The sequence below is a fragment of the Symphalangus syndactylus genome, chromosome 3 (genome assembly GCF_028878055.3).
Source record: "Symphalangus syndactylus isolate Jambi chromosome 3, NHGRI_mSymSyn1-v2.1_pri, whole genome shotgun sequence".
NCBI lineage: Eukaryota > Metazoa > Chordata > Mammalia > Primates > Hylobatidae > Symphalangus > Symphalangus syndactylus.
Genome location: NC_072425.2, coordinates 36,949,414 through 36,972,893, shown reverse-complemented (window position 1 = coordinate 36,972,893; position 23,480 = coordinate 36,949,414). Strand labels below are relative to the sequence as shown.

At 41.6% G+C, this 23,480-nt stretch overlaps 2 long non-coding RNA genes across 2 annotated transcripts; one reads left to right on the top strand and one right to left on the bottom strand.

Annotated features, from left to right (window-relative positions):
* The first annotated feature begins 265 nt into the window (after positions 1–265).
* On the top strand, positions 266–5,021 carry LOC134736181 (uncharacterized). Its single transcript, XR_010120004.1, has 3 exons — positions 266–342; positions 3,091–3,164; positions 4,937–5,021. It is a non-coding gene; the product is annotated as an uncharacterized lncRNA (long non-coding RNA).
* Positions 5,022–8,049: 3,028 nt separating this feature from the next.
* Positions 8,050–21,404, bottom strand: LOC129479055 (uncharacterized). Its single transcript, XR_008656541.2, has 3 exons — positions 21,283–21,404; positions 18,532–18,643; positions 8,050–8,397 (listed from the first exon to the last, which is right to left on the bottom strand). It is a non-coding gene; the product is annotated as an uncharacterized lncRNA (long non-coding RNA).
* Positions 21,405–23,480: the final 2,076 nt, after the last annotated feature.

The following is a 23,480-nucleotide window of genomic DNA, read 5'->3' as shown; positions in this document are numbered from 1 at the left end:
ACCCTAATGAAGTTGTCTGCAGACATCCTTATCCCCATTTTTTGAACAGAGAAACTGAGGCCCTGGGAGGATAAACAACTTGTGTGCAGGAAGGGGGTTATCTGTTACCTGAACCTGTATCTTCTGACACCAAATCAGTGGCTCTGTCTGTCACACCATTCAGCCAACATTGAGTTTTTCTCCAATACCCAGCATGGTGCCCAGTGAGGACCAAAAGAAGCATAATATCAATGGTCAGCTCTTGAAGAGCTTGGATTCAAGATAAAATTTAAAAAATTGATAATGTCAAGGGACAAATGCTGAAATGAAGGCCCAAGCAATTGCCCTGGAATCATGGCAGAGGTATGTCCCCCCAAAATGTCCTTAGCTCTGTTTAATATTTGGTACCAATTATTTAGACAAAGACATATAAAGTCCGCTTATCACATCTGTGGTTGACGCATAGCTGGGAGGGATAGAAAATATGATTGATGTCAAAATCAAACTTTTAAATGATCTCAGTTGTCTGGAACCGTGAACCAAACACTGCAAGATGAAGTGCAGCAAGGGTTCACATTGGACCAGCACTTTCTTCCAAATAATCAATTGCTTGAGAATAGGAGAAGGGAGCCTGGCTTGGCCTCTGGCCATAAGAGAGATTAGAGACTTCACCAGGCCTCAAGCCAAACTTGCACCAAGTATTTAAATTAAAAGTGTCTTGAACTCCTGACCTCATGATCCACCCACCTTGACCTCCCAAAGTGCTGGGATTACAGGCGTGAGCCACCGAGCCTGGCCAAGATGGTGAAAATACCATCTCTACTAAAACTACAAAAATTACCCAGGCACAGTGGCAGGCACCTGCAATCCCAGCTACTCGGGAGGCTGAAGTGGAGAATCGCTTGAACCCAGCAGCAGAGGTTGCAGTGAGCAGAGATTGCGCCACTGCACTCCAGCCTGGGCGACAGAGTGATACTGTCTCAAAAAAAAAAAAAACGTCACAAACTAGCATACTCTGAGTCTGTATGGCAATTATATTCCTAGTCATTGCATACATTTAATGGGACATTTTATGAATTACGTTGGAGATGGCTTAATGGGACATTTTGTGAGTCATGTTGGAGATGGAGTGGTGCTGGAGGGACAGCATCTTCAGATCAAAGAGGAAGATGCTTATAAATCTCTTTATCCAGGCAGTTCTCTCAGTGCACCTACCACATGCCAGGCCTGTGCCAGGTCTTGGACAACATGGAATATCAGCCTAGGAAGCCCCAGGACCTTGCAGAAGGACTTACGCACAAACTCTTGTGTGCCTCTGGGAAAGTCATGGAGGCTTGCTAGGCATCATTTTCCTTATTTATAAAATGGATGCTATAATTTCAGTCTCATAGGACCTTGTGAGTAATAATGAATGAGATCATGAATGTAGAATGATGAGCACAGAGCTTGGCCTGAAGCTTGTATTTAAAAAAGGTGCTTACTGTTAATATCCAGACAAATCCAGAGACATCTATAAATAGGCAGCAGGGTCACAGGACCTGTGGACTTGGATTTAGGGTCAGGCCTTCAGTCTTCAGGTGGGTTTAGGAAAGGCTGATTTTTCTCTCTATGAATGTGTGTGTGTGTGTGTGTGTGTGTGTGTGTGTGTGTGTGTGAGAAAAATTTCAAGCTCAAGAAAAGACACAGCTTTAGTATATTTGGGGCATTAATCAGATTCGAGAGACAGTCATCCACTTAACCAGAATGACACCCAACAGTGGGCATAAATCCTCGGGTACCAGGAAGTTGCCCACAGTACCTGAATTAGGGCAAAAAGACAAAGCTATCTTGGCAGCAAAAAAGATGAGACAGATTTCCACAGTTCTGGCTGGGGTTCCCTTAATCCACTTTCCTTCAGGATAGGTTGGTCTCTGGGCCTCTGAGTTTCTTCCTTTGCAAAATGAGAGGGCTGGACCAGATTAGTGGTTCTCAAATATACGGTCTTGGAGAGGTGCTGGCCTATGTTGGAGTCAAATCCATGACATCCCACTCAGATAACTTCCTGACTGTTCTATGTTGGGATACTAGGGAGAAAAATTGCTTCTTGCTGTGAATAGCCACATAGAAAAAAACACTGTCCTTTCCTGCCACCCTCTCCAGCCAGACTCCTGGGCTACCTTAGTGAACTCTTTTCAGCTTTGGGCCAAGAAAGGGAAGAACGCTGCTAGAGATATGGTGGGGTTACTCATCCACTTCTCTGAAGTGCCCAGAATATTATGAATTCAAGGAAGTAGTGACAGTGTATGCTTTTCATTTTTATCTATAAATGTCTTTGAAATTTGATTTTTGATGACAGTATTAAAAATGAAGCAACCAAACTATTTGGAGACTCAAGTTCACTCTATTTTACTATATTGCATAGGTACTCTCCCAGCTGACAACCTCTGTCAAGAAAAATATTATCTACAGCATAACTCATAAAATAGCATTTTACATTGTACTTTTAATTTTATAATGTAAAAAGCCTATCTTTTACAAAGAGTGTTAGATTGCCAAGATATAATTTTTTTTCTTTCTCAGGTTATGCCTTTTGTTTTTGAGGGGTAGGCTGTTAAAATTATCATTCTTTTATGAAGTGATTATGACAATTGATGGAACCAGATTTTATTATTTTTAAAATTATACTACTTGGAATAAAGTAATAAAAAGTTAGACTCAGGATTGCTTTCCTCTTTTAAAGAAAACTTCCCTGGCCCATGAAATACAAAAACAAAAACAAAAAAAACTTGAAGAAAAATTTAAGAAGAATTTATTAATTATACCCCTAATGTAAAGAGGCAGATTCACCAATGTAGCTTGGGAGGGCAGTCTTAGTTTTTCAGAGACCTATGTTGAATTGAACTCTGTGTCTAGTAACAGGCTAAGTAGACTAGGGGGTATATAAAAGGACGATCCCTGGCATCACACTTTGAGGATGAGACCAGGGCTAAAATAATTTGATGTCTAGACAAGCCATTGGTGCTGGCTGTCTGGTAATTATATATTTATATCAAACAGCTTAGCTTGACATTCAAGTCTCTTTGTGATCTTATTTCCACCTGCCATTAGAACCTTATTTGTCTTCTTTTTCAGAATCCCTTGGGTCCTTAAACTCTGTGCCCAGGACATCCCTGGCATCCTGGAAAAAGTGTGAACCTCTTCTGAAAGTAAGGACTTGAAATCATTAAAAAAAATACATAGTATTGCAAAGGAAAACAACGATGTTAAGATATGGTTATCAAAATAACTGAAAGTGTGATAGGGTTATTCACATGCTTCTTTAGTAACACATCGAAAAACAAGCTCTAGCATCAGGTCTGATGCCATTGGAATTTTGAAGTTATAATGAGTGTAAGTGCTGTTCTAAGATATCTTCAACAAAAGTGATGTGTTATAAAAATATCTGTGATTTCTACTGATACAAGGTCAAGGTGCTATTAATACTACTGTGGTTTGTTGTCTGCATTGCATACTTTGAAGAAAATGCTAGATTTCAGTGTGAATTCAGTGAGGATTTTGTTTTCTTTTTAATTTGCCATCTCTGAATTCTATCCACTGACCTTTTCAGGGTTCCCTGCACCCCACTTTAAGAACCGCTGCTAGTCAAACTTATGCTAGTTTTTCTAAATACTCCTGATGTTTTCTTGCCCAAGTTTATTATGGTTTTTTTTCCCCGATCTGGAATAGTCTCAGAGCCCTCTTCTTATAAATGTGAATTCTACCCATCCAGCTGTCCCTCTTCAAGTTTTCTTTGAGTTTTCTATGGCATAATCATCTCTCTATAATCCAAGGTTCCACAGCCCTGCATCAGTCATTTCTGATAGCCCTTGTAAGGTATCTATTGTACAGGGGTGATATGCAAATTAATTCTCATGCTATCGTTGTATTATCTCCTCCATTCTATTAATTTATTGGAGATCACATCTGTACTTGATTCCTATCTCTTTCTCTTGACGTGTTTTCAGATACAAGTGTTGGCCCTGACCACCACACCCAGTGTATTCAGAATTAAACAGGTTTCATTTCCCTCAATATAGGGCTCATAAAATGTCACTAGACTCCCTAAATAGCTCATGCCAAATATAAATAACCACTGCTCCCTAAATCTGCTTCCTTAACCTGAATACTCCTGCCTCCACTTAACCGGCTCTGTTCCTTCCAACTAGAATGTTCTCCTCCCAACCCATGTATGCCTGTAGATCAATTTCAAATGTCACTGTCAAAAGAGGCCTTCTCTGCTCTCTCTCCCCAACTGAGTATGATCTGTAAATCCGCATAGCACATTGCCATCACTTAGCATCACATTCTGCCTTATTTTGTACTTGTCTGTGAATTTCTTTCTTCTCTTCCCATTAGACAAACAGCTGCATAAGAATAGGAACTAATGATTTTCTCTCTTCCTTTTGGTTCTAGCATAGCTAATAAATATGAAATAGAACACTTCTCTCTAGTTCATCTGACCGAAACAACCCACACAAAATTTCTTGGTCTTAAATTTGAGCAGGAAACCTCAAAAAAAAAAAAAAAAATCAAATGTCACCTCCTACTTCCTGTCTCCCTACTTTGGGCTCAGGATAAGCCTGAAATGGCCCTGTCAAAGTTGGTTTTCTTTGGCCAAAGCCATAACAAGACTTGAGGTGTGGGTGGGAAGAAAAAAATAAAATCAGGTTTTCAAATCTGAAAAATAATAAGTCTTGGCATGGGTTTTTCTAAGGCCTGCAATGAAGACATGTTTGTCCTCATTTTATTTGCTAAGCAAGCTTTTTCTTTCTGTAGGACAACCCACATGCAGATACAGAACCTGGGGACCAGACAAGGCAGTAACCCTGGCAACCTATTAACTATAGATGGAAATATAAATAGCTTAGCTCAGCATCCAGAGTTCTTCATGGTCTTCACCCAACCTGCCGTTACAAACTTAACTCCTCCTCCTCTTCAGCTCACCAACTCTGGCTCAGCACAGCCCAGCCAACATTTATCATGCCCTGCACTGCACCAAGAAACTGGAAAGGCATTGGAGTTACTAGGATGGACAAGACTCAGACCATTCCTTTGACAGGAACCATATTTGGTGTTTCTCAAGAAGGAGCAATGTTACCCAAACAGGAAAGACAGAAGACAGATACAGGTAAGACTTTAAACCGTACTGCAGAAAATGGTAGTGCCAAAACAGAACTGGGTTTGATTTTGTAGGTCCTGTAAGTACCAAGTGTATTTATATTTATTTTTTAGTGATTATGATAGCCTTTTATAAAATTGCAGTTTTTTGTCTTATGTTAACCTTTGCCAAATTATTTAATCTCTCCAAGCCGTGGTTTACTCATCTATAAAATGGATGCTAGCATGCATAGTAGCTATTTCAAAAAGTGTTTTTGCATCAGTACTGGATAAAAAGTGCTTTGCGAATTATCAGATATTATTTTATTTTACCAGTTTCTATATACATTGTATAAGCAGTCTTACATAGGCCATAGGGAAAGAGAGTGATGCAAGACAGCTAGGACCTTTTCCAAGTCACATACACAAATCACGTGGTGACCCCACATAGATCATTTTATTTTTTCTATCCCTTGTGCTGGATTTCAAAGACAAGGAAGATTGTATCTGCCTTATATCTACCTCCTCCAAAAACAGAGAAGATGATTTAGAGTCCAGGAGACAGGGAGTACCTATGGGAAAAGTGAAGGCACAATTTTTTTTCATTACCTCTTTCTTTTCCTCTCTCTCTCTCTCTAAATTAAACTTTGCCAAAGACAATTTTAAAAATATATATTTTTTTATTTTCTAGGCTGGCAACATTTTCAGCTTAGAAAACAAGAGTACTTGACTACTAAAATGACCTGGTTTTTATTTCAAACTTGGAGACGTACCACAAATAGGTTGAGGTCAAAAGATGCATTTCTACCTTAGATAATAAGGAAGTGCAGTAGTGGGCAGATGGCTGTAGTGGAAAGAACATCAGAACTGGGGTGAGGATGCCTGGGTTGAATTTCCTGTTTTGTTTTTCATTAGCTATTTGACAGTGAGCAAATTAGTTCACTTGTCTGGTTCTTAATTTCCTTGTATGTAAAGTAATAACAGCACCATCTATTTTATAGAATTTCATGTCCACATTATATGGACGGCTTATATATTCAGTATATTTATTCTTGATGTAGCTGATGAATTTGGAAAATGTCGTGTAAAAGGCTACTTAAAGTCTGTAAATCTTTACTGATGCCCCATGGAAAAACATCTCTACTTTTCTTCTCTATCTTCACTCGCTCCCATGGTGATCCCATGGTGTTTCATGATCTCAGATACTATTTGTATGTGAACATCATGAATCATGAATGATTCTCATCTCTCTGGAAACTCTTATGTCTCCGTTTGAATGTCCAATGAGCATCTCAAACTTATCATGTGCAACATGTGTTTCCAGTCTCCTCTTTCCAACCTGCTTCACTTACAATTACCCTCCTTTCTGTGAATAGCAACTTTTTTCAGTTGCTTAGGCTCAAAAACCTTGGAGTCTTTCTTGACCCCCTCCCCTTTCTAACCCGCATTCAAGCTATCAGCAAATTCTGGAGGCCTTCCCTATGATCATAACATGGTCCAGAATCCCACCACTACCTACTATCTCCAGATATCACCACCCCAATCCAAGACACCATTTATTCTCATCTGGATTCTTACAACAGCTTCCTGACTAGTCTCTGTTTTTTTTTTTTTTTTTGAGTTGGAGTTTTGCTCTTGTTGCCCAGGCTGGAGTGCAATGGCACGATCTCGGCCCACTGCAACCTCCACCTCCCGGGTTCAAGCGATTCTCCTGCCTCAGCCTCCCGAGTAGCTGGGACTACAGGCATGTGCCACCATGCCTGGCTAATTTTGTATTTTTAGTAGAGACGGGGTTTCTCCATGTTGGTCAGGCTGGTCTTGAACTCTCGACCTCAGGTGATCTGCCCACCTCGGTCTCCCAAAGTGCTGGGCTTACAGGCATGAGACACTGCACCCAGTTAGTTTCTGCTTTTGCACTTGCTCATGTAGAAACGTCTGAACAGTGCTATTCTGTTTTTTAAAAAATTAGTTTGATCCTGTCACTCCTCTGTTCAAAACCTTCCTAAGACTTTTGACTTGAACTGAGTCAAGTCCAAGTTCTTACCCTAACCCCCCCAGGCCTGTGTGGCCTCTCTGACCTCTGGCTTCCTCCTCTCCAGCCTCACTGGTCCCTTTGGTGCCCCTGAGTACTCTGCCCTGTTCTTATCAGGACTTTCCTTCTGGTGGCTTCCTCTGCTCCCACCTACTTCCATGTCCTGCTCTCTCACCTCCTTCAATCTTTGCCTAAATGTCAACTTCCCGGACCACCCCACTTAAAATTGCACCCCAAATTCCCGCCCTCCCCATCCCCCTTCTTTGCTTTATTTTTATCCACAGCACTTTTCATCTTCTGACATTCTACGTGTTCCACTTACAACTAGAATATAAACCCCATGAAAACTGCCATTTTGTTTTATGCACTGACTTATTCCTCTGTAACTGTGCTTGGCCCTAGTAGGCATTTATTAAATATTTGTGGAATGAGTGAATAAATGAATAGGACATTCTATTAAGTGTAAGGAACATCAGCTCATGTACTCCTCATAATAACTATTGGTTACATTATCTCCATTTTGCAAACGAATAAATTGAAGCTCTTAGAGATTAAGTAATTTGCTTGTGTTTATTCAATAGCATATTTATTGTGAGAGTCAAATCAGGTCTGGCAATTTGCAAATTCATGTTGTTTCTATTATGCTACAAAACATAATACATTTTTAAAGGAACCTAAAATGTATGCTTAGGTTTTTTTTGTTGCTGTTGTTGTTTAAAATTTCTGGCCCTACCTCCTTGCTCTCTGCTGAGTTGGTTAGGTAGGAGAAGATTCTACACACATCCCAGAGAGACCTCCTGTACATGTGCTGAGCCTCAGCTCTGTTCCCAGATAGAATCCTGTTTCTATCCCCTCTCTTGCAGGGCATGAGAGTGTGGAAGGCCAGGCTGGGGAGGGCTGGTGTTTCATGCAAATGTCTCTGCTGTTGATGAGCCCAGTCTGGCTGCATGTTTCAGCTCCCTGAAACCTCCTTCACAGTCAGGCAGGCTTCTGTCTCCAGTCTTTTAAAACCATTTTTTTTTCTTCCCTTCACACAGCTTTCTGTCTCCTTCTCTTAGCTTGACGTTGTGTCTGGCCACACAGGCCATGTGGGCTATTTTTACTGACAGCAGTCACCAGCCCATATGGTTCCCATTACCACAAAATGTTACCTTCATTGACACCAGTTTGCAAGTGAGTGGATGGCGGACAAGGAGGATGTCAAGTCCACATGGCCAGTCACAGGGCTCACAGGGTTTGCCTCGGTAGGTATGTTGATCTTGATGAATGTCCTTTAAAACAAAATCGGGTTGGACAAAATGCTGATTAATTACTTAGGTATTTTGTTCTTCCTTTTCCCTTCCATGTTCATTTTAGTAGGTTTCCAAGAGGGTCAAGTTTCAAAGGTAGGTTGCTTTTTATAGAGAGGCGGATTTAAGTTTTGTTTATTTCCATTTTTGGAGCTTGCTGCATGGTGGTACCTCCATGGGCGATGATGCTTATTAGCCCCTCGGGGAGTGACAGTCAGTAGCACACAGCTTTCAGTGCAGAGTCTATGAGTTTGTGATGAGATAAAGTGAATCCTGAGAATTCCCTTTCTCTGGAAAGAGGATTAGAGACCCTCAGGGTGTCAGTACTATTGGTAACACCTCTCTTTCTGCATAGAAAACACTTTATAATTTGCAAAACATTTTCAAATGCACCATCTTATTTGAGTCTCACGACCTTGCTATGAGATTGAGGTTTTTCATCTTCATTTTATAGGCGAGAAAACAGAAGCTGTGAGAAGCTGACTTTCCCAAGTCTGCGTGACTAGTAAGAATCCAAGATGGGATTCAACCTCAGCTTCCTGGACTTCAGGCCAGAGCTCAAGCCTCAACACTACGGCTGCCTCAGTGACTTGAAAGAAAACCGGGCAGGGCTTGTTCAAGGACATAAGCTAGCAGCTCACAATGGGGCCTGATGGGACATGTTGCATCGAAACTAGAAGTTGGCATTGAGATCCAGGCTCACTGTGGCACTACAAAGCTGCCGCCACGTCAGCTGGATGACACTGAAATGGACGAGAACAAAAGGCTTTTTCCTGCAGTGTGTAATGTCCCCTTACCAAGGCCCAGGAGCTATTGTGATGCACTGAGCATAAAGCTTCCAGAGCAGTGAGTAGGTGAAAAGGAGAACTCCAGGCTGAGAATGAGATTTCAGGCACAGGTGAGTCACTCTGAGGCCCTACTAGCCCAGCTGGGCCATCTGTGATCAGAACCTTCCCACCAGGCCCACCAAGGTCTTCTCTTCCCCTCCACTTTCTCCGGCTTCGCTGTGCCCTTTCAGTTCCTCAGCCACACAGAGCTCTTTCTGAAAGTCTTTGGCCACGTTGTTCTCTTTCTCTGGAACATTTTTCCCTGTTCTCTGCAAGGCAGACTCTTCCACATAAATGTTCCCATCTCAGAAAGTCTTACTGTGGCCACTGTAGTTGGTTAAATAGTGACCTCTCCAACAAGACATGTCCAAATTCTAACCCCTGGAAACTATAAAGGTGGCTTTGTTTGGAAAAAGGGTCTCTGCAGGTGTAATTAAGTTCAGGGTCTCCAGGTGAGATCATTCTGGATTTAGGTGGGTCCTGAATTCTATGACAGGTGTCCTTATAAGAAGAGGAGAGAACTCAGAGACATTTAGGGAGAAGAAGGTAATGTGGAAATGGTGGCAAAGATGGAGTGGGCAGCCCACGTCAAGGGACGCTGACAGCCAGCAGAGGCTGGAAGAGGCAAGGAAGATTCTCCCCTAGAGCTGTCAGAAGGAGAGCAGCCCTGCTGATTTGATTTTGGACTTCTGACCTCTGGAGCTGTAAGACTATATTTCTGTTATTTTTAAGCCACCAAGTTTGTGGTGATTTTTTGCAGTAGATCTAGAAAACTAATACAGTCACCTAATCCAAGTAACACCTTCACCCTCCCCACATACACACTGTTGGAATTCACTGCTAATTTCACGTGTGCCTCTTTCATGCCAATGATCGATTTCTAACTCTACCATCATTTGGGATGTCTTGTGTTTTGTCCGTATTCCCTCTTCATGTCTCTTTAGGCTATCGTTGGCTGAGATAGTTGGCTGGTAGTTTTGCGGAATACTGGTCAGGTATTTTGTAGAATGTCCCTCCACTGGAATTCAATGTTTTCCTCATGATTAGACAGGGATTATGTTTTTTTTTTAAAAGGAAGATCTCACAGATGTAAAGTGCCATTCTCATCACATCATATCCAGGGTACTCACTATCAATAATATTTATTGTTGTTGATAGTAACCTTGGTCATTTGGCCAAGGCAGTGCTTGTCAGGTTTCTCCACCGTATAGTTACTCTTTTTTTTTTTTTTTTTCTATACTGTACTCTGGAAGGGAGTCTCTGTGAGAAGCTATAATTCATTTTTAAGCTACAGTTATGCTTTGATTTAATAAGCAATGCTTTAAATAACATCCACATTGATTGTCAGCTCTCTCAATGGAAAACTAAGAGTCAGAGAGGTTAAGCTATCTTCCCAAGGTCACACAGCCAATAAGTAGAGAATGGAGACAAATTGTTAGATCTGACTCCAAACTCTGATCTTCTCACCATGCTCTTTTTATACTGCTTCCTTAGAGTACTAATCAACTAAATTCTTAACATAAATTTTCAAATGTCCTGGGTCTTGCTCTGCTGAGAGTGAAATAGAAAAGCGGGTTGGGAGGGGGAATAATTTACCATCTGCACTGTCTTTGGAAAACTTTAATATACAGATCTATTCTATATACCAACATAAATAGTAAACTAAAGTCCATATGTATTCAAATTTCTTTAGTTTATCTTTGTGCCTCTAACACTATGAATAAGAGCCATACATCATGTCAGCTCTGCCTGGCACACCTGGGGGCCTCATATTCTAGCTTTGACAGTCTAACCCATTCATAGCAGAGAACTGTGGAGGGGCACAAAGTGCTTTAGGATCATTATCAAGGGCTGTAGGAAAAAGTTAATGTAACATCCTACAATATCACAGTTTAAAGGACTTGAAGGCTCAGAGTGGTAGTAACTTACTGAAGGCTACCCAGGGAGATATTGTTAGAGCAGGAACTAGAAACTAGGTCTTTGATTTAGCTCGAGGCTCTTTCTATTTAAGACAAATGGCTTCCAAGAAGAAGCATCTCGTGTCTGATCGTTGTTCACACTTGGCAGGCTCCACTGTTAAAAGCTTAGTCTGAAGAATGGGCTTCCTATTACTGGTGAGTCATTGTCTTCATATCATCTTGACTCCAGCTGACTGGTCAAGTGGGAACATGTAGCTAATTCCTTATGAGCTTCATCTGTCCCTTATGAGTAAATCTTTAACCTCTAGGCTAACAAGGGCTGATGATGAAGGCACTCAAACATAGTAAGTACATAAATAGACTGAAACCAAAGAAAAAGGGAGAGACTCAAGGATCTCATGTCTGCTATCTTCCTGTCCTACAGGGAAGACATCCTGCTTCCACTGAGGTCATATCAAGAGCTTGGGTGAGGACAACATAAGAAGAGACTACAGTCTCACTAGTCTGCATAACCAAGGACAGAAATCAGGTGACATGGGCTGGACATATTTTCTTCTATAGGATTCAATGAGATCACAACATCAAGGACTACTGCAGTAAGTCAGTGGCATCTAAAAACGCTCAGAGTAGATTCCTCTTAGGTATTTGTGTAACAACTTCAGTAGTGGCAAACATTTGTGTAGAAATTTCTCTTGTGTGCTATCTCCAGCAAGTTTAATGACATGATTGTTAACATTTTACAAAGGAATAAATTAAAGCTCAGAGAAGTTAAATCACCTGCCCAAGAGATGGAATTGTAGGTGAATTTAAGATTTCAGCTGTGATGTTTTGACTTCCCGCTTTGATGGTGACCATCCCTGTCTCCTATTTCTACTTAAAACACAAACCTATTGATCCTACATATTCCATGCTCCATTCTAAGTTCAGATATTCTAATTCTAATGCTAATGCTAATTTAATGTGCTAGTCCATTTGCATTGCTATAAAGGAATACCTGAGGTTGGGTAATTTATAAAGAAAAGAGGCTTATTTAGCTCACAGTTCTGCAGGCTGTACAAGAAGCATGGAGCCAGCATCTGCTTCTGGTGGGGCCCTCTGGAAGCTTGTAATCATGGTAGAAAGCAAAGAGGGAGGCCGTATATCACATGGTGAAAGAGGAGCAAGAGAGATGGGGAACTGCCACACTCTTTTAAACAACTGGATCTCATGCAAACTTATTATGACTCTTTTCTGAAAGAGGGCACCCAGCCATTCATGAGAGATTCACCCCCATAATCCAACACCCTCCAACAGGCCCTACCCCCAACATTGGGGATCACATTTCAACATGAGATTTGGAGGGGACGCACATCCAAACCATATCAGTTAACAACCAAAAAAGAAGTAGCAAGAGATGGACAAGATATTTTAATTCTATAAACTGAAAAATAAAAAGGGGTCACTGGGGAACTTTGGGGTGGATTTTTGAGGGAGAGTCTTTTGTTGCTTCAGAGATGATGAAAGACACCAGATACACTAGGAAAGTGGCAGAGGAAGAGAAGACTAACATATAAATAGGGTTAGCTAAAGGGATGGGTGCGCTTTAAAATGAGGAGTGGAATGGTGGGGGGGTCTCAACTTTGTACCTCTTTGAAGCTTTCCCTTCAGGCACATTCCTTTCCTTTGTGCTCACCCACTTCTATACATTTCTTACCATGTGTACCTCTCCCTGCATAGCTGTTCTCACAGGGGTCATCTATTTCCTTATTCTGTGAGCGCCCCAAGGCCAGGAGCTGTTCTGATTGATTTCCATTGATCCAGCAGTGCCCTGCAGGGAGCTATGCATAGTGCAGACCTTAGACTGTTGCTGATTGATTGAATGAATAAATGAATGAATGAATAACAATTGAAGAAAGGTTGAAGCTATCACAGGTCTACCTTTTGGAGACTTTCCATTCTGGGACATCCCAACAGGTTTCAAGCATATTTCCTTTCAAGTGTAAATGTAAATACCAGTTAAGCAGAATGAATCTCTGGAAATAATGCTGGTGGAAGACAAATGGTAACTAACTCTATCATGAGACCAGAGATCAGAAACTTCTTTTGATAATAGATCTTCCTACAGTGGGAAGACAATGAAACTGCGATAATGTTTTGAGGGACTTGATGGAAAGAGTCATGTCTTGGAGACAAAGATTGTAAGACCATAGACATAGATAGAGAAAACACAAAAAATGCCAATTTTCTTATTGAGATGAAATTAACGTAACATAAAAGTAACTATTTTAAAGTGAACAATTTGGTGGTATTTAGTACATTTATAATGTGCAACCACCACTTCTATCTATCCAAAATATTTTCATCATCCAGAAAGGAAATCCCGTACCCACTAAGAAGTGGTTCCTCAATCCTCTTGTACCTGGTAACTGTCAATCTGTGTTCTGTCTCTGTTGATTTACTCAGTCTGGATATTAATATTTAAGTGGGGCTATACAATACAATCCAACCTTTTGTGTCCGGCTTCATTCACTTATTTTCACTTAACATTTATTGTGTCATAGCATTTATTGGTACTTGTTTCCTTTTCATGGCTGACTAATAATCCATTGTAGACTTATTTACCACATTTGGTTTGTCCATTCATCAGTTAATGGATGTTTGGGTTGTTTTCAGCTTTTGGCTGTTATGAATCACACTGCTATGCATGTCCATGTACTTGTTTGAGTGGCAAAAAAAAAAACTGTTTTAAAGTCTAAATTCTAAGCAAGCATCTAACTTCAAAGTGAGAAGCCAAAGGAAAGGGAGAATTCAACAAGGGGGTCTGAGGGAAGAGGCATTTTACTTGCCCTCCAGGGAGTATATAGTGAGGCATTGAGCCAAGGAGGGCTATATTTGAAAAGTGCTTCATGCTCACTAAAGGGAAGATTCTGAATATGAGGAAAATGAAGGTGGTTTCCAGATGACAAACTAATTCCATCAGTCAGAGAATGAAGGCTATTCATGCTCCCTTTTCCAAGACTCCCTTTTGTCTATAAACAAACTACAGAGCCTCTCCTAATACGTTGTTTCTGGTTGCAGACACGACAACAGACTCAGTTCACTTTCCCTACGTCAGTCTTTCCTCCAGAGCCCAGGAGTTTGGGATGAGGGTAGTGGAAGGAAGAGGGAGGAGGGAAAGGAATAAGTTTCTTGTAGAACACTGCTGGACAGGAAAAACACTGGCAAGGAAAGCTAACTTACCATGTCCTGGGCACTGCGTGACATGTTTTCACACAGATCATCTCATTCATCCTGACAACAGCCCTGTGACATGGGCATGCATAATATTTTCATTTTACGATAGAAGAAACTGAGGCTCAGAGAGGTTAAGCAGTTTATCCAAGATCATGCCACTCGTTAGTGATGGAGCAAGCCTTCAACTCCAGGTCCTATGTTCTTAATTACTGCACTGACTGCAACCCTCTAGTTTTCCCCAAGCGTGAGCAAAATATTGATTGATTTCCTCCTTTTACCAAGCCCTGGGGTTGGATTATCACTCAGGACATTTTCAGGATAACAACAAACATTCCTTGAAAATAATTAAACCCACTTTGACTGGGCATGGTGGCTCACACCTGTAATCCCAGCACTTTGGGAGGCCGAGGCGGGTGGATCATGAGGTCAGGAGATTGAGACCATCCTGGATAACACGGTGAAACCCCATCTCTACTAAAAATACAAAAAAATTAGCCGGGCATGGTGGCGGGCACCTGTAGTCCCAGCTACTCGGGAGGCTGAGGCAGGAGAATGTCGTGAATCTGAGAGGCAGAGCTTGCAGTGAGCTGAGATCACACGGCTGCACTCCAGCCTGGGCATCGCAGCGAGATTCCGTCTCAAAAAAAAAAAAAAATTAAACCCACTTTATATAACTGACTAAGTAGAATGTCTTGAGCAGTACCTTCAACCAAATGAATGATGAAGCTAGAATGCCCACTACAGTGAACTGAATGGAAACTCTGCTAACAGGTAACATTTACTGGGCTCTACTCCAAGTATGTTACATGCAACCTCATTTAGTCCCAGGAAACCTATGACCTATACCCTACTTGCAGTTTTACCTTACCATCTCCCCAACTCGATGCAGAGCTTCTCTCTTTGTCTTTGGGAGCAGGATAGGGTCTGGCAAGAAGCAGGTGCTCAGGAGTAAACAGATTCCAGTGTGGTGAGCCCAGGGGCATCTCTTCACTCCCTCCTAGGGCAGAAGGTAATCTCGGGACAGGAGCTCCTTGACCATTCCCCAGGGCCTCACCTGGCTCTTTCCATCACTTTTTTTACAATCAGGTTCTACAGTCACCAGAAGTGTGAGTTAGACTGGTCATTTGTACCAGACATGATACGTTTTGTGAAGAGAGGCCTCAGTTTCTCTGTCAGCAATAGTATAAAGTTCAGTCTTTTTCACCAGGAGTCTTACTGCTCATTCCGAGCAGACTTTATCCAATGTGAACTGCTCAGTGTTCAGGCTTGGACTCTTGTAGAGGTGTGATCTTGGCAAACTCAGTGGAATTTTCTGCATCTTTAAACATGTGTAATGTTATCCAATAATACCCACCTCATAGAGTGATCATAGAATGATAACAACGACAAGCATAACAAAAGTGACAATAGCCAATGTGTATTGTGGGTTTGCTATCTGCCATGTTGCATTGGGCTTAGGTTTTTCTTGTATTTTTTTAATCCTCCCCAAACATGTGTTTGTGTACGTGTACATATACATACATGCACACGTTTATATGTACTTACATTGTGTGTGTGTGTGTGTGTGTGTGTGTGTCCCTATATGTTATCACACATGAAAGGATTTGGTGCTTTTACCAGATATGGTAGTTCCTCAGTAGATGTAACTATTGGTGATGATGTCTGTATATGTTCTAATATAGAGAAAAATGTAGACCAATTCTACAGAAAAATAAGTAGCATTGATTCCTCAAGGAAGGGTGCAGCTCATGGCAAGGAGAGAGTTATACAGGAGAGAAGAAAAATACTGTTTTTTTTTCTTTACACATCTTTATATTGTTTGATTTTTTATCTGAGCATATAGAACAATTTATTAAGTTCAACATTCTCTTAATCATTTTTTTAGTGAGAAAATTGGTGAAACACATTATCACTTTGGAATAAAAGTCATTGAAACACAGCCATTCAAGAAAAACTAGAGAATAAAATGCCTAGTGTACTGCCATGCACAAAGTGGGTCTAAATAAATATTTTCCTATCTTTCCCTTTTATCACAGGGCCCTGATATTTGTGCTTCCTTTGGCTAATGGAAAGATAAACTTATTAGTGTATATATTTTCCTGTGGTTTCCTTAGCAAAGACAGAGGCTAGCATTAAGGTGCCCATAGAAAACTAAGGAGCGCTCTCTGAGCCATGGGGCATAGGCCTGGATGTGCAACCCAGGTTGGTGTGAGGCACAAAAGACAGTCCAGCTTGCTTTCTGCTCTGAGTCAATCTTTACTGCTTGAAGGAATTTTCTCAGGTGTGTGTTTTAATAAGTGTGCTAGTAATTTTGACTCTAAGTTTCTCTACTACGCGATTGTCATATACACAGGATTGCTTATGTATAAGATTTAAGCTCTCATGGGAATCTTGGCTTCAACGTTCAAAATTTATCAGTGATACATAGTATAAGAAAGAAACTGGCCATGCAAATGGATAAGGGAGGTAGGCATGTAACTGGTTAGGACAGGACTCAAGGTGTTTGCTAGCACTTCATATATAGCAGGGCTTAAAATGTGTGTCAGGGATCACAAGAAAAAGTAATTAATTATAAGCATTCACAATGCTACTGCCTTTCCCTTTTCCTCAGTCCATTAAAGGAAATTCTGTCTTAGCCTGTTCAGTTTCTTCCCCTTTCTTATGACAAGCAGGAAAGTATTCAGCTGCAAGGAAGAGAGACATTGAGACACAGTGACTTAAATACTCAGAGGGAAACCTTTCCCACATGTATTAACTCTGGCTTCTGAAATTGGTTCAATGCTTCATGGTTTCAGGACCAGGGATCATGTCATTCCTTTGTCCTTTAATTCATGCTTAGTACCTCATGGTCAAAAGATAGCTGTCACAGCTCCAGTTATCTTTTTTTTTTTTCAAGACAAGAATAAAAAGGATTGGTAGGGGAGGAGGTTTTGCCAAGGAAACCATAAGGAGGAGGAGCATAAAGATCATATATGTTCCCTTTATCAGAAACTACAATTTCCCTGGAAGCCAAAAGAAATGTGGAGAGAGATTGATCTATGATATAATCCATCACAGTGTCATTTATGAAACCAAAGAATTGGAAACACCTTGTATTAGTCTGTTCTCCTGCTGCTAATGAAGACATACCTGAGACTGGGTAATTTATAAAGAAAAAGAGGTTTAATGGACTCACAGTTCCACAAGGCTGGGGAGGCCTCACAATCATGGCAGAAGGCAAAGGAGAAGCAAAGCACATCTTACATGGCGGCAGGAAGGAGAACTTGTTCAGGGGAACTCCCATTTATAAAACCATCACATCTCATGAGACTTATTCACTATCACAAGAACAGCATGGGAAAGACCTGCCCCCATGATTCAATTATCTTCCACTGGGTCCCTCCCACAACATGAGGGGATTATGGGAGCTACAATTCAAGACGAGATTTGGGTGGGGACACAGCCAAACCATATCACACCTTATATGCCCAATGAAAGGGACTGGTTAAGTATATGCTGCTACGGCTTTATAATAAACTAGGCAGACGATAACATATTTTTAGAGTTCATTTAAAATTTTAGTGAAAATTTCAAGAAACAAAGTTGTATAATTCTAATATTTAACAAATACATAGGTGTATCAAAAAGAAGACTGAAAGGAACTATGCCGGGATTATCAGCTTTCCTTTGCTTTCTTCCTTTATTTTTTGCCTTGTCCACATCTTCTCTAATGAGAAAATTTTTATCATCAGAAACTATTTATTAGGAAAACAACTTACTCTTGCCAGATCTCCACTTCATCCATTCTTTGATTCCCACCTCTACCCCCAACAAATTACTTCTATGTCTGATTCCCAACCTTTGACCTATGCAGGGAGCTTCAAGCTATAAACTACCAGGGGGAGTCAGATCTTTCACTCTCTAGGCTAATTTTCATTTGTTGTCTGGGCATAATTATGAACAGTTCCCCCTTTTCATGTCAGAAGTCTTCAGTGTAGAAGATAAATTATATATTCAGCCTTGGCTGGGAGTGGTGGCTCATGCCTGAAATCCCAGCACTTTGGGAGGCCAAGGCAGGAGGATCACCTGAGGTCAGGAGTTTGAGAACAGACTGGCCACAATGGTGAAACCCTGTCTCTTCTAAAAATACAAAATTACCTGGGCATGGTGGCACACACCTGTAGTCCCAGCTACTCGGGAGGCTGAGGCAGGAGAATAACTTGAACTCTGGAGGCAGAGGTTGCCATGAGCGAAGATCGCACCACTGTACTCCAGCCTGGGTGACAGACTCTGTCTCAAAAAAAAAAATATATATATATATATATATTTTTTTTTTTTCAGCCTAAATTTTTGGAATGGATATGGATTCTGAATGAGGTCAGAGATGTAAATTGCCCTAGTACACCTCACGGTCTCTCAGCTTACTAAAATGACCACATCCAGAATGTGCCAGGAGAAATTCAACAAACAAAGATCCTTGGGGGAATGGAGACACAAACTCAAATTAATGTTCCATCTCTGATAAGCTGTGAAACCATGAGCTCTACAAGCTTTGATGTTCTTTTCTATCCATCAAGGACAGTAATGCCCATCTCACTGAGCTGTGGGCAGGAGTAAACAAGGTAGTCCCATTCACACAAAGTGCCAAAGGTCTGACCTCATGCTTGGCAGGCAGAAGCCAACTGCCAACCCGGATTCCTATCACAAACACTCTAATATCCAGTATTTCAATTAATACTCAAATTAATAACTTAATGACTCAAATTAATCCCAGGCTTTCCCCAGACTCTTCTTGTTGCAAAGCAACAAGTAAGCATGGTGGAGTCAGTTGTCAATGCAAGGCAGAGAAGCAGAGTGGTGAATGGCATAATCATATTAGATTTATATGCATGACCATGCGGGGAAGAATGTAGGGGGATTAGTGACAGGAATTAAGTGGCTTTAAAAAACATGGGTGTCACTTCCATCACTCAGCAGTTTCTCAGACATATGGGCCATCTGCCAAGGGGTTTCAATATGTACTCGATGTCTATCTGAGTCCTTTTTGGAAAGGTCTGGGGAAAATTCAGGGGATCATTGAGAAGTCCTGTGTAAAGGGACATTCATTGCAAACCTATGAGGAACAGAGGAAAAGGCCCATGTTCACTCATCCTAGCTCCATACTGTGACCCTGCACTTTGCAGTATAAACTCCATAGACACATAGTTCAAGAAGCCAGTATGCTTCTGAAATGTATTAGATCACATTCTTCTTTCACATTTTCTTGCACAGAACCTTTTTTTCCCAGTTAGCCAAGGCCTCTGTTTACCTGGGAAATAACTTTTAAAATTTTGAGCAATAGTTCATAGGAGTAGCATCACTGTCCAGCTTTTAATATTTTTCCCCTTGGGTATAGTGAGTCAAGAGTCTTAGAGGGTAGATGTTGTTGAGAAGAGATTTTGAAATCCCCCAAACCCCCTTACTTATCAGGAGATACTTCTAATGTGTTACTCTGAGCAAGTTGGAATATGAGTTTGGGGAGTGATCAAGTTTGTATGTTTATTTCTCCCAAATCTCATGCTGAAATGTAATCCCTAATGTTGGAGGTGGGGCCTGGTAGGAGGTGTTTGGGTTATGAAGGTGGATACCTTATGAATGGGTTGGCGCCCTCCCCATGGTAATAAGTGAGTTCTCATTCTTTTAGTTCATGTGAGAGCTAATTGTTTAAAAGAGCTTGGCATCTCTCTTGCTCCCGCTCTTGCCATGTGACATGCCTGCTTCCCTTTCACCTTCTGCCGTGAGTAAACACTGGTGCCATGCTTCTTGTACAGCCTACAGAATTGCAAGCTATATAAACCTCTTTTCTTTGTAAATTGCCCAGCCTCAGATATTCCTTTATAGCAATGCAAAATGGAGAAATACAGGGAGCCTCCTAGAAGCATTCAGAGGAAGAGGAAATGCTTCCATTGGAAAGTTTATGGAGAAGAAATAGTTGGCAAAGCCGCAGTTACTTTTGCACCAACCTAATAGAACCAAAATCTCCACATCAGTGTCTTTACTACCCCCACTCTTTGAGGGAGGCATTATTTAGGGGGTGGGGTAGTGGACTTTTCCAGTAGGTATAAGGGAATCAGAACATTGCCCTGCTTCCTTAAGTATAGTAACAGTAACAATGATAATAACAATAACAGCAACTGGAAGAATTTACCATTATAGGCTTTTCATACATGCCAGGTGGTTTCCTAAGTCTGTTATGTACATGATTTCATTGAACCCTCATAATAAGTTCATGAGGCAAGTACTATTACATAGGCAAGTTACCCTCATTTCAGAGATGAGGGAATGGAGGCACAGAGAAATGGAAATAAATTTTGCAAGGCCACTAGCTAAGAAGTGACTGAAATGAGTTTTAAGTTGAAGAATGATGCAGAATCTATGTTCTAAACCCAAGACAGTGCTGCTTCTTGGTCATGACACAAGCTTTTACTTACTGAGGCTTATGATGTGCTAGGTCCTGTTTTAAAGGCATTAAAAATGTTATCACATTTGACCCTTAGTAACCACAAAATATAGTGCTATTATTGGCCCGATATTACACACGAAAATATAGAAGAATAGAAAAGTTTTAAACTTTCATAAACGTATCCATCTAGCAAGTACTACCATGGGATTTAAACCCAGGCAGACTGGGCCCAAGTCCCTTCTGACCTGAGTGGAGCTCGGGATTCCGAGTAGACAAGCGGAAAACACTGGGCCCTAAGAACTGCAGGAGAAGCACCCAAGCCCATCAGCTAGAGAAGGCAACAGCCCTGGAGAAAACTTGGCCCTGGGTTTGAAAAAGTAACTTATCCACAACTCCTTCTCTTCTCGAATTTCATCAGAAGTCACCTGGAGTACCAGAAGGGCGGCACTTGTCACCCATCCCCTTCTCCATCCTCATCAAAACTCACCTGGAGCATCAGAAAGGCAGCACTAATTTCCCGCCACTTTCTCCATCCTCATTAAAGTCATCTGAAGTACGAGAAGGACAGGACTCATACGGCAGCCTCTTCTCTTCTCCAAGGTCTTGAAGGCTCACCTGGAGTACCAGAACAGGCTTGTAAATCACTGCTAGTCTGTAACTTCTTTGCCCTGCAGCCAGGTTACTTTTCAGGTTGCAAACCTTCAATGAATTTTTAATTTTATTTAATTCTAATTAATTTAAATAGCCTCATGTGGGTAGTAGCTACCATATTGACCAGGGCAGGTCTGGAGTCCCAGGTCCTTAGCCTGACAATAAGACCTTTCCTAGCCTGGGCATTACTTCTCATCCAGTCTAGTTTTCTGATCATGCTGCTTTCACCTGTATCTGCTTTCAGTTTCTTGATCCAGCTGAGATACTTTGTCTTTCCATGCTTTTGTGCAGCCCTGGGACTAGGACAAGACAAAAGTGGCACCTGAGGCACACAATGTAATGATGTGCTCCCTCTCAGGGTGGTGCACTGTAAAGTCTAGAAAGCTTTTCAATGTTTTCCCTTCTCACCTTTCAAGTACCAGCTCAAATGTCTTCTCCATCAGGAAGCCTTCCCCTAGCACCCTCAGACAGAACTAAGATGCCCTTCCTTCAGTGTCACCCCTCTTTTTACAAAGTTTCATCTACCTGTTTCACCATGCTCCTATACCAGGTCAGTTCTTCAAGACCAGGAGCCATCTGTCATTTATTTCTATATCCTCAATACTGTCTTGGCCAGAAAGGGTGCTCATTTAGCACCTTTGAAAATGATTGAATTGAGTTATTGAATTCACCTGGCCTCGCCCACCATGACAGCCTCCAGATTTCTCAAATGTGTTTTAATCTGGGGTTAAAGTCAGGCCATATGATGTCAGCCAACAGAAGGGAGGGGAGAAGTTATCACTTTCATGACGTTAAGTCTAACTTCTAAGTCCAGCTAGACTTTTCCCATGAAAGGTGCCCTGACCACCACCACACATTCCTCCACCTTCTACCCTCTGCCCCCAACCCTCCTCTTCCCCACCCACAATACGGTCTTGCTCTGTTGGGCTTCGCCAGAGTTTGGAGTCTGTTTCATCCCCGCCCACCCGCTCCTACCTCCAGGAGATAATTGGTTGCTGCTGGTCTTGGCAGCAACCTTGAGGCTACACTTGTACTTCTATCAGCACTAATTAGTGACTAAATAAACAGCAAGAGAGCCTCAGGATAGGCCCACATGCAGGACTTTCAGACTGGGTGGAAAATGTCAAGACATAATGAAACTCCTTCTCTGAATCACCTCTGGAGAATGAAAAGCTGGGGAGAGCCAAATCCTGAAACACATGAGAAAAATAGGAGAAGGGAGTACAGTTCTCCTTGGAGTTTCTTGTGTCTTTGTAACATCCTCAGGAGGAGGAAAATTCACGTGGCTAGGGGGAGCCAGGAGGCTGCCTTGCCAAACATTTCCTTGCTCTGAGTTTTGCTGTGTGGGAGGTGCTGCGTGAACCTGTCGTGTTGATGAACGTTTCATGTCTGTGGAATGTTCGGAAGAGGTAAAAGGGTTGAAGATTGCTCTAAAATGTGTAACACCTAATATGGGGCAGGAAGTCACAGCTGTGTGGGCTGCTTGGGGTCAGGGCTCATCTCAAACACACTCACTCATAATCAGAAGAGCTGCATCCCAGAGAAGGGAGGTGACTTTGCTGAGTGCACGGAGAGCTTTTGGAGCGAGGAAGTCTAGGTCTCAAATCCAGGCTCCCTGACTCCTAGGCCAGAGCAATTTCTACTGTAGCTCAACAATAGAGGGAATAAGGTTTGGGAAACAGACACTGACATTTTTTCCTTAATATTGTCCCATTCCACCCTTCAAAATGCCCCCAGCAGAGAGGATGGAGGACTGAGAAGCTGGCTCTCGGCTCTGGGGCTGTCACATCTCAGTAGGGGTAGACCGGGACAAGCTCAGAAGTAGGGGCAGATGACCTTGCATTAAGTCAGGTTCTTTAACTTGTTTGCTTGTGACTGTGGACACATCCTTTAGCTTTCCGGGCTTCACTTTCTCATCTGTGAAATGGGCCTTGTGAACCTGAACTCTTAGGTCATTTGTGGAAATTAAATGAGATAATGGATAGAAAGTAGCTAATTTAATAGCTCTATTTATGAGAGAAGCTATCCTGTGCC